The 9,601-nt window shown below is 37.9% G+C and overlaps 1 pseudogene; it reads right to left on the bottom strand.

Moving 5' to 3' along the window:
- Positions 1-7,349: 7,349 nt before the first annotated feature.
- LOC111918623 (60S ribosomal protein L2, mitochondrial-like) lies at positions 7,350-8,490 on the bottom strand (annotated as a pseudogene).
- Positions 8,491-9,601: the final 1,111 nt, after the last annotated feature.

The following is a 9,601-nucleotide window of genomic DNA, read 5'->3' as shown; positions in this document are numbered from 1 at the left end:
GGGAGTTCTTCGGGAAAGATGTCGGGAATGTCGCGTACTACTGGAATGTCCTGAATGTCCTTCGTTTCTTGGCTCACATCGACCACATGAGCAAGGAATGCACGACATTCCTTTCGTAAGAATTTCTGAGCTTGAATGCTCGAGATGATACGAAGGTTCGTGTCGGGTTTGTTGCCATAAACTACTAGGGTTTCGCCAGACAGCAGATTAAGGCGAACAGCCTTTTCGTAACACTTGATGTCGGCACGATGAAAACTCTACCAATCGATGCTGATAATGACGTCGAAACTTTGAATTGAGACCGGCATGCGATCAATCGAAAATGAATGGCTATCTAAAGTTAGGGTACACCCTATGACTATGCTGTGAGTGCTCTCTGTCTTTCCATTAGCAATTTCTACAGTGAACAGTTCTTTAAGTGCTCGTGATTTTTGCTTATGTAAATGAGCAAATTTTTGGTTCACGAAACTCCTCTCCGCTCCACTATCAAATAGAATGCATGCATAAGAGTTATCGAGGAGAAACCTACTAGTGACCATTGTGGGGTCGGCAACCGCCTCCTCATGGCCTATGGCCAGAACTCTTGTCGCTCCATCGGCAAACCCTGCCTTCGGGCAGTTCCTTTTGAAGTGGCCTACCTCGCCACATCCATAGCAAGTTTGGCCCACTCCAGCACCGAGGACTTGGTTGATTGGCTTCGCCGGAGCTTTATAGAAATGGGCAGTATGCCTCTTCCCGTTGCAGTTCAAACACTGCATTTGCCGGCAGGCACCAACGTGATGGAAGTTGCATTTGTTGCACTTGGGCAAACTTCTAGCGTACTGCTTTACCAGAGCAGCAGCGGCAGGTGCTATCGCAGCATGTATTGCCACAACCTGCTGCTTTTTGGTAGCCTTTGTCTTCTTTTTGTCATCCCAAAACTTCCGCTTGGAATCAATGGTTCTTGCGGGTTCTGAGATGGCCAGGGTTGTTGTTGCAGCCGGGGTACGAACCCCATGGTCTATGAGCCGTTGTGCCAATCGTTTGGCACTATCAAATGTAGTGGGGTGTGAAGCCAAAACATTTCCCTTGTATGGTGGCATCAGCCCCCATATATATCTCTCGATTTTCTTTCCCTCAGTATGAATCATGTTAGGACAGAGGGCCACCAATTCACAGAATCTGGCGGTGTAGGCGACTACGTTGGATCCCTTCATGGTTAGGCTCCACAATTCTTCCTCTAGCTTCTGGATCTCGCCCCTCGGGCAGTACTCCTCAATCATGAGGTCTTTCAAAGTTTCCTAGCCCATAGCATTAGCCACTATTAGAGATAGTGACTTAACATGTCTATTCCACCATGTTAGGGCTTTCGTTTCAAAGGTGCAAGTAGCAAACTTGACCTTGCTCTCCTCTGGACAGGAGCAGATTTCGAAAACCGATTCAGTTTTCTCAAACCATTGCGAGAGGGCAATGACTCCGCTAGTCCCTTTGAAGGACAATGGCTTGCAGTTGGTGAAGTCCTTGTAGGAGCACTCTTTCAAGCGCACAGGGATTTCACCATGAGTAGATAGGACAGGGGTTCCTCCTCCAGTAGAACCGGATGAATGATATTGAACCATGGTTGTAGCCACAACTGCAGCTATAGTAGCATTTAGAGTTGTCGTGTCGAACTGAGGAGTAGGTGGTGTTGGTATGGGAGGATTGCTTCTTGGTGATTTACGTGGAGGCATCTTTGCACTATAAGTTTACGAAGATGAAAACATTGATAAGAATTTAATAGAAAAATTGATGAGAATGACTCATGGACTAACTCGCCATAGCCCAACTGTACAACTGAATAACACAATTACTTGTAAATGAAAGCATTTGGATATAAATTCCATGAGATTTAGATATCTGTCAATATTATTGGAGTTACAGATGTAACGAGTTTCGGAAAAATGACCTAGAAGTAGGTCTTACATCAACTAAGATGGGAAAATTCTGACAGAAATATGACCTAATCAAGACCTTAACAGGTCTCAGATTTACAGGGATAGGAATTTAGCATAGAGTTTTTACACAAACTAAGTTATATCCAAAAGAGAAGTTGATGAGAATCTATCGGCGACGAGAACTACTAGCGTGAGTTCTTGACTCCGACAGAAGACGTTCTATGTCCCTCATGCGCCTATCAGCTCTTGCTTGCTGAGCTTGATGTTCCCTGACTTCAGCTTGGGTTTCAACGAGTTCCCTCTGAAGGGCTGCATTGTGGACGAGAGTCCTTTCATGAGCAGACTCTAGCTGGCGAATGCGGACAGTGTTAACGCCAATGTTGGCGTCAATCTCCATGACTTGGTCAATAGCTGCTCGACCCTGTTCTGTGTTCCGAGCAATCCTACGAACTATGATTGGTAGGACTCTGTCAGCGGAACCTCCCTTAGTGAGGTTGTAGAAGCTTCTGTCTCCATTGTAGGGAATGGGTTGACCTTGTTCCTGACTCCATCTATTCAAGTTTGTGGCCCACAGGGGTGTGGGTCCTTGAAATGCTGGACGAGGGTTTGGGTTTTGAACAACTGGGGGTAGGTTGTTAACTTCTGGCTCCGAGTCAGAACCATCAGAAAAGCCTTCAGCTTCATGATCATCCAAAAGGAATTGGGTGATCATCTTCTGGTTCTTCTTCCAGACATCCTGCATTGTCGTGGTTGGGGTAGTACGGGTCTCCTGGGAGATGGAATCCAGCCATTATATCTACGTGAGAAGAGAGGTATAAGAATCTAACACATAAGTAGTTTATAGCTACACAAAATACTCCAATAGTATTTTAGGTTTAGGTTCTATTGTTCTCATTATGGTATTGTGGGTAAGTTTTTAGACTTGTTGCAACCTCACAACCACACTTAGGCACATGCTAGTCAACCCCCGGATAATATAGTTGATCAGGGTATATCTTCCCAGTTTTGACTATATGTCTCTAAGTCTACTTGTGCTGCCCAACAATCGTAATACTTTTGTACTGTCTTAGTGACACCGATTTTAGTATGAATGCAGGCACGTATACTTAATTAAATATTTTATTATTTAATGTATAAACTCTAGGTTAAAGTATTTTAATCCCATTGTATTTATAGTCTGTATATCTTTTATGGGTTGATATACTTAATTCACTATAAACAATGCTCTGATACCAATCTGTCACACCCAAAAACCATGAATGGCGGAAACGTTCTGGGGTGGAGGACGTCATGTACTGTATCATAACAATGAATAGTAGTAAACAAGCAACAACATCATCCATTGCATTAATAATATAGTTTCATACAAGTGTGTTCTGTCAAGTTATATAGACACCAAAAATATGTATATCAAAATAAAAGATGAGTCTTGAACGAGCACCATCTTCTCAAAACCTGGCGCCGGTACCTGTCTACTGGTGACCTGAGAATACAAGCTATTTTGAAAGAGAGTATCATCTTTAAAGCTGGTGAGATCATAAGTATATTAGTTTTTGTATTTGTATGAAAGTATTTGTAAGATATTTTGTAAGATGTTTTGAACTCTCCTAGAAAACCCTATGTTTCCTACCAAAAGTAGCCTTCTACCAAGACATCTAGTGTCTGTGTGTGTCTGTTGTAAGAGTGTGTATTTTCCCAAATCCGACTATCATTAACCAAAAGTATAGTTTTTACATTACCGCACATCGTGTGAATGTTCACGAAGGGAATGTAATTGGAGAATATTATAGTACTGTAGTATTGTAATAAGTAACTACTGTTGTACTAACTACCTTAAACCAATTGTAATTTAAAGTAACATGTGATCAGCCTCTATCCTGCTACCGAGTCTAGTAAAACGACGATGTAAGACGCCGTAAGATATGACATTTGGCACCCGTAGACTTGCAAGTCCCACTGTAGCGAGCAGCAAGGTGTAGGATAGTCAATCCAGTATAGATATATACGCAAACTCATACGCTCCCTAATTAAGGAGATTCTGGATACAAAAACGGTCATGGAAGGTAGTGCCATGCCCCATTTAGTGGCTCACATAATTGCATGAATGTATATGTAATGAATGTGCTAGCTGTATTGTATGTTCTCCCTCTGTCTAGCCTTTATGTATTGTAATGTTCTGCGTGTACTAGCTGTATTGTGTGTTCTCTCTCTATCTAGCAAGTATTGAATGTATTGTGTGTACTAGTTGTATTGTGTGTTCTCTCTATCTAGCAATTATTGACTCATGAATGAACTGACTCATTGTATGATTCTTTGTGCTAGTAATAGTATTAGTAACTTCCTAAACTACGCCTATCGTAGTTTACTAGTAATATGACTTGTACGTATGAATATGAACGTATACCCTTGCTACCTAAGGGTGTTGAATTGACTGATAGAACTTTTATGTCTATATATGTATACATAATATATAACTAATATTTAGACAACCTTCGGACGGATAACCGATGCCCTAAAGCCACATCCCAACGAGGAAAAGGAGATAAAGCGAGCTAGCCTTCCTAAGTCCCTTAAACATTACTTATATAACTATACATACATAGACATGCATTTGACAATATAAAAGTATAAAAAGAGTTTAAGTAAAAGTATTTGACAAGCAAAAGAGTTTGTAAAATAGTTTGATGCAAAACAGTTTGATAACACAGTTTGAAAAGTAAGAAAACCACTTGTTTGGTAGTTATTAATCACATGTGATTGATATAATAACTAAAATTATTCAACTTGTATTCCCCCCCCCCCCCATAAAAGCATTTAAAAACATTTAAAAGGTCAATTTAAGGGGTATGAACTCACATGTAGTGAGTGGTATGGATGAACTAGTGAAACAGGATTGCTAGGTATCAAGTGAAGTCTTGAACATACACAAGGATCCTAGTTAACATGTAATACCACATATAAGAATCCAATTAGTCTTAGAACAACTAATCCAAAAAGTTAGGACATCCTAGGACATACTAAACACCTTATATAAGTGTTATAAGTCCCAAAGATTGCATTTAAGTGTTGTAGGACATTGCTATTGAGTGTAGGGTTCAAAGGAAACCCCAAATATGAGTTTACGGTTTTGTGAACATCACTCATTGATTTTACGGTCGTAAACTCATGATTCCTTGACCATGAGTTGTTTTGAAGCTCTACAAGTCCTTAGAAGCATTACCACTTGAAGAATAAGCCTATAGAAGGGATTAGGGCACCATTTCACACTTAAATGGAGTTTACGGTTCTTGGACCATTTCATTTTGGGTTTGCAGTCGTAAACCCCTATGGTTTATGGTATTTTGATGTTTTCAAGCCCTTAACTCATCAAGGAATGGATCTATGCAAGTTTCCAGGGCTTGGGAGGGACTAGGGCACACTTTGGCACCCTTTATAGGCTTTACGGTTCAAGAACATCTTGAACCGTAAACACCTTTGATCCTTGGTTTCTTGGGTGTTTTCTTGATGTAAGGAAGTGTAACAAGCCTTAAGATACTCTAGGTAGAAGTACTTACAAGATAGAGGCTTGAAAAGGTGCTAAAAGTCCAAGAACACTAGTGTGTGTTCTTGCTGTTGTTGGTGGAACTTGAAGATATAACCTTTTGGAATGATTTCACGGATGGAAGTGTGTTAGATCACTAGATTAAGTAATATATCAACTTAATAGGTCTAGAAACACTTACAAGTTGAAGATCTAGAAGAATTGTTGGATGATACTTGAGAGAGAATTGAGATTTGGATCTTGATTTTGTGAAAAAGGGTAAATAATGACTAAGTGTCACTTATATACCCCCAATTTAGGGTTTACGATCGTAAACAACTTTGTTTAGGCCGTAAACTCCAAAATCTTGGATCATTGGGGTATTATTGTTGCACAATAAACCCTAGAGCATCCTCTCTCCTGATATCTCCTAAAGTGCTAATCTTAAAATACTCAAACTTATTCCAAAAGCTTGAAAATTAGCAGCAACAGTTCTGACTTCTATTGAATTGAAATGTTGTACAGAATAGGAATTTCAGGTTGTCACATATCCCCCTCATGGTTGCCTTTAGGACATCTATTATTGAGAAAACCCCTTGCAGTAATGTCCATCCCGATGAAAAATCCTAGATTAGGTCCCTTGAGATAGATGTTGTTTTAGGGACGTAAAGTGAGGATAACGGGAATGGGTAATCGGGTTATTGTTGATTGGTGAATTTAAATATAATTATTTATTGTGGGATGAAAACCCTATATGCTCATCGGGCTCTCAAGCCTGACCCACTGAGTTTATTTGTATTACAGGAAGTGGCACGAGGGCATAAGATGGATGATATATCAAGTTATTTTGTTTATAAGCATGTAGTTGTATATAACTATTGTATGGCTTATAATTTGTCGTTTACGCTTTTTGGTCTATATCAGAACACGACATCCCGAGTTTTGATATCCAATGAAAATGCATTCCTTTATGAAATGCTTTGATGAATATTATTTGTTCATATTTTGTTTTTGGGAACAAATTCGGAAACTCTTTTAAAACAATGGATTTACTCTGAAATTATTTTAAAAACATAACTTTAAACGGTCTGTTCTGGCCGTGATTTTGGGGATGTCACACACGCTCCATTAATCTATGATTAACATTAAGCTACCCTTTGCCACACATTGTCAGTCCCAGATTAGTGTGCCGGTTAACCACACACGCTCCACTAACGACTTAACAAGGCTCAAACTGCAATTTCATGGGTTAGCACCAAATTTACATTTTCCTAAAGTAACTAAGATTAGGAATTTAATAAAATTTTAGTTACGTTATATTTATCATTATACTTTTAATGAAATGAGAATTAATGTCCTGTCCTAGCCGTTCGGCTAACGAACCTCTACTAGTCAAGGAAGCGGTGGGTAAGAGTGGACACCCATTAAACTGTCATTTTATATGCAGTAATCTTATACCCCCTTATAGACTGGCTTCATGAATGAGGTCTACTAACGGTAAGACTGACTTACTCTTATATATATATATATATATATATATATATATATATATATATATATATATATATATATATATATATATATATATATATATATACATATATATACTAGCCATTTACCCGCACCAAGCGCCGGGTGTGGATATTTTATTCAGAAATTAAATTGTAGAGACGATTAAATTGTAGATATTTTATTCAAAAATTAAAATAATAATATATAAATGTACACTCTTGATTACAAACCCGATTATGTCAAACTGTGCAAATGTTAAAATAATAATATATAAATGTACACTTTTGATTACAACCCCGATTAAATATTTGTTTTTTTCAGTATAATTACGATTTATGTTTTTTTTTTGTCACAACAGACAGGTAACAGATAAATCGACACTTAGGCAACAGATAAATCGATACTTAGGTAGCCAATATATAACTCACATGAGCTCGATCCACTCCAAATTTCTCATATTTTTCCACCTTTTCACTTTCTCTCACCTTTGACTTTGACTCTGACACATTAACAACCCCTAAAATCTCCCTTTGTCTCAAACTCCCCCAAGAAACAACTGCTTTTCATTTAATCTTATGCCCCCACACAACACTATCCTTATCCCACCTTTTTACCACATTAAGCAACAAACTTTCATTCTCTTTCACATCATCTTTCATTCTTGGAACAAAAAATTCTGGTTTTGCCCATGCCACCGCCATTCTTGGGACACCCAACACGTTCACAAACGAAGAAGGAGCATCATGTCTTTTTTTCCCATTTGAAGATGAATAAGCAGACAAGAAAACATCCTTAACATTTCTCATGTGGGTCCCCGTTTAACTTTGACTTTAACTACTCAAGGTCATACTACCTTTTGAAAGTCCAACCACTACATGATCTGTTTTAGGCCTTAAAGATTCCACCTTTTTGTCTTATAACATTCCGTGAATTGAATAGAATGAAAACTGACCTTTGATGGAGATGGAGGGTAGGATCTTGGGGGTGGGGTGAAGTTTTTTTTGGAAGGAGTTGACTTTTTTCTGGCGGTCAACGGCTGTCCCTTTGACCCATCTGACCACTGCGATTCATGAAGTGCGATTTGGGTCGTATTTGATTCGTTCAACTACACCTACTGATGAAGTGTTACATGTACAAAATATACAACTTTAAATACCAATTTCTTTTTACTTTATCATCATATGATTCATTCTTTCAATATATTTGCATTTTTACATGTACAAATAAGTGTTTACTGAAATGTACATGAACAAAATCAACTCTTTTTATTTAAAAGAGTATACCAGGGTCTAGGAATGCCAAAGAAATTTTCGCTTCTGATGTCAAAAAGGTTGTTTCTTATTGTAAAATTGAAGTTAGGGTTCAACAAGAAGAGCTACAAGCAAACAAATTCAAAAGGTCACCTGTTTCATCAGCAATTCATAAAACACGTGTTTTCGGCATTACTATTACCAAATTCACACTCTGAGAGAACCAATATCCCAGCAAAGCTGAAACCTCAAAAACAAAACTTTGCCTTGGGTGACTACCGATACCCTTAAGCATATTGACCTTATACAGACGTGGGTTTTGAGGCTAGAGACACACAGACGACACTCAAACATGTAATAATTTGAAAGAGCTAGGTCTAACATCAAAACTGGAACAAAAAATTTGTATTTGCACATTAATTCCGACATCAAATTCAATCTTCATTGAGCCCCTTTTTCAGATTCATTTCTCTTGAACATGACAATTTCAACTTCGAATTTGCATTTAAAAAAAAAGAAAAAAAAAAGAAAAAAAACTTACGGCTGATAGAGTGATTGGATCTCATCTGAAAGCTGCTAATCGTCGAAGTAATCTCAAGCGAGTGGTGCGAGTGTAGATGATAGATGAGATAAAGAGAGAGCGTGGTGGTTTCCTGTCACCGAAAAAGTGTTGCGAGAGCACAGTAGGTGGCGACGACGGCGATCAGATACAGATACAATGAGTGATGCGAGGTTGGAGAGTGGGTGGCGATTCACTACCGATGGTGATGATGACGATGAGTTAGGCGGATGAGGTGCAATGTCGGCTTTTCAAAATAGGGTTTTTGTTATTTGTTTGAGGGAAAATGCGATTGTAGAGGACAGATGAGAAAAATAGTATGTTTACTTTTTTTATTCAATCTATGAAACGTCAATGTTAATGCCATTAATTTGACAAACGAAAATGTGAATATTTAATGTAATTAATTTGTAAAACGGAAATATGACAGGAGTATTAAAAGGTATGAATAAATTGATTGTATATTATGCAGTAGGTGTAGTACCTCTTAAATTTCAAGAAATTGGCAATATCCTTAATAATATAGTAAAGATATATATATATATATATATATATATATATATATATATATATATATATATATATATATATATAAAGCCTATAATATTATAATAGTATAAGGGTTGAATTTTAAACTTTTAAAATTCTAGGGGTTAGAATTAAAGTATACACGAAGGGGGGGGGCAACTTTACAAACTCCAAAACATGAGGGCAAGTTTTGAACAATTCAAAAAATTTTGGTTTCAATAACTTATGAGTTTAATATGGTTCTTATGGAAGACTTTTTAAGTTCCATAACTTGAGGACAAGTTATCGAAGACATAAAACTATTTTATGATGACATTAA

Source organism: Lactuca sativa, chromosome 8, assembly GCF_002870075.4.
Source record: "Lactuca sativa cultivar Salinas chromosome 8, Lsat_Salinas_v11, whole genome shotgun sequence".
Taxonomy (NCBI): domain Eukaryota; kingdom Viridiplantae; phylum Streptophyta; class Magnoliopsida; order Asterales; family Asteraceae; genus Lactuca; species Lactuca sativa.
This window is presented reverse-complemented; position numbering and strand designations above follow the sequence as displayed.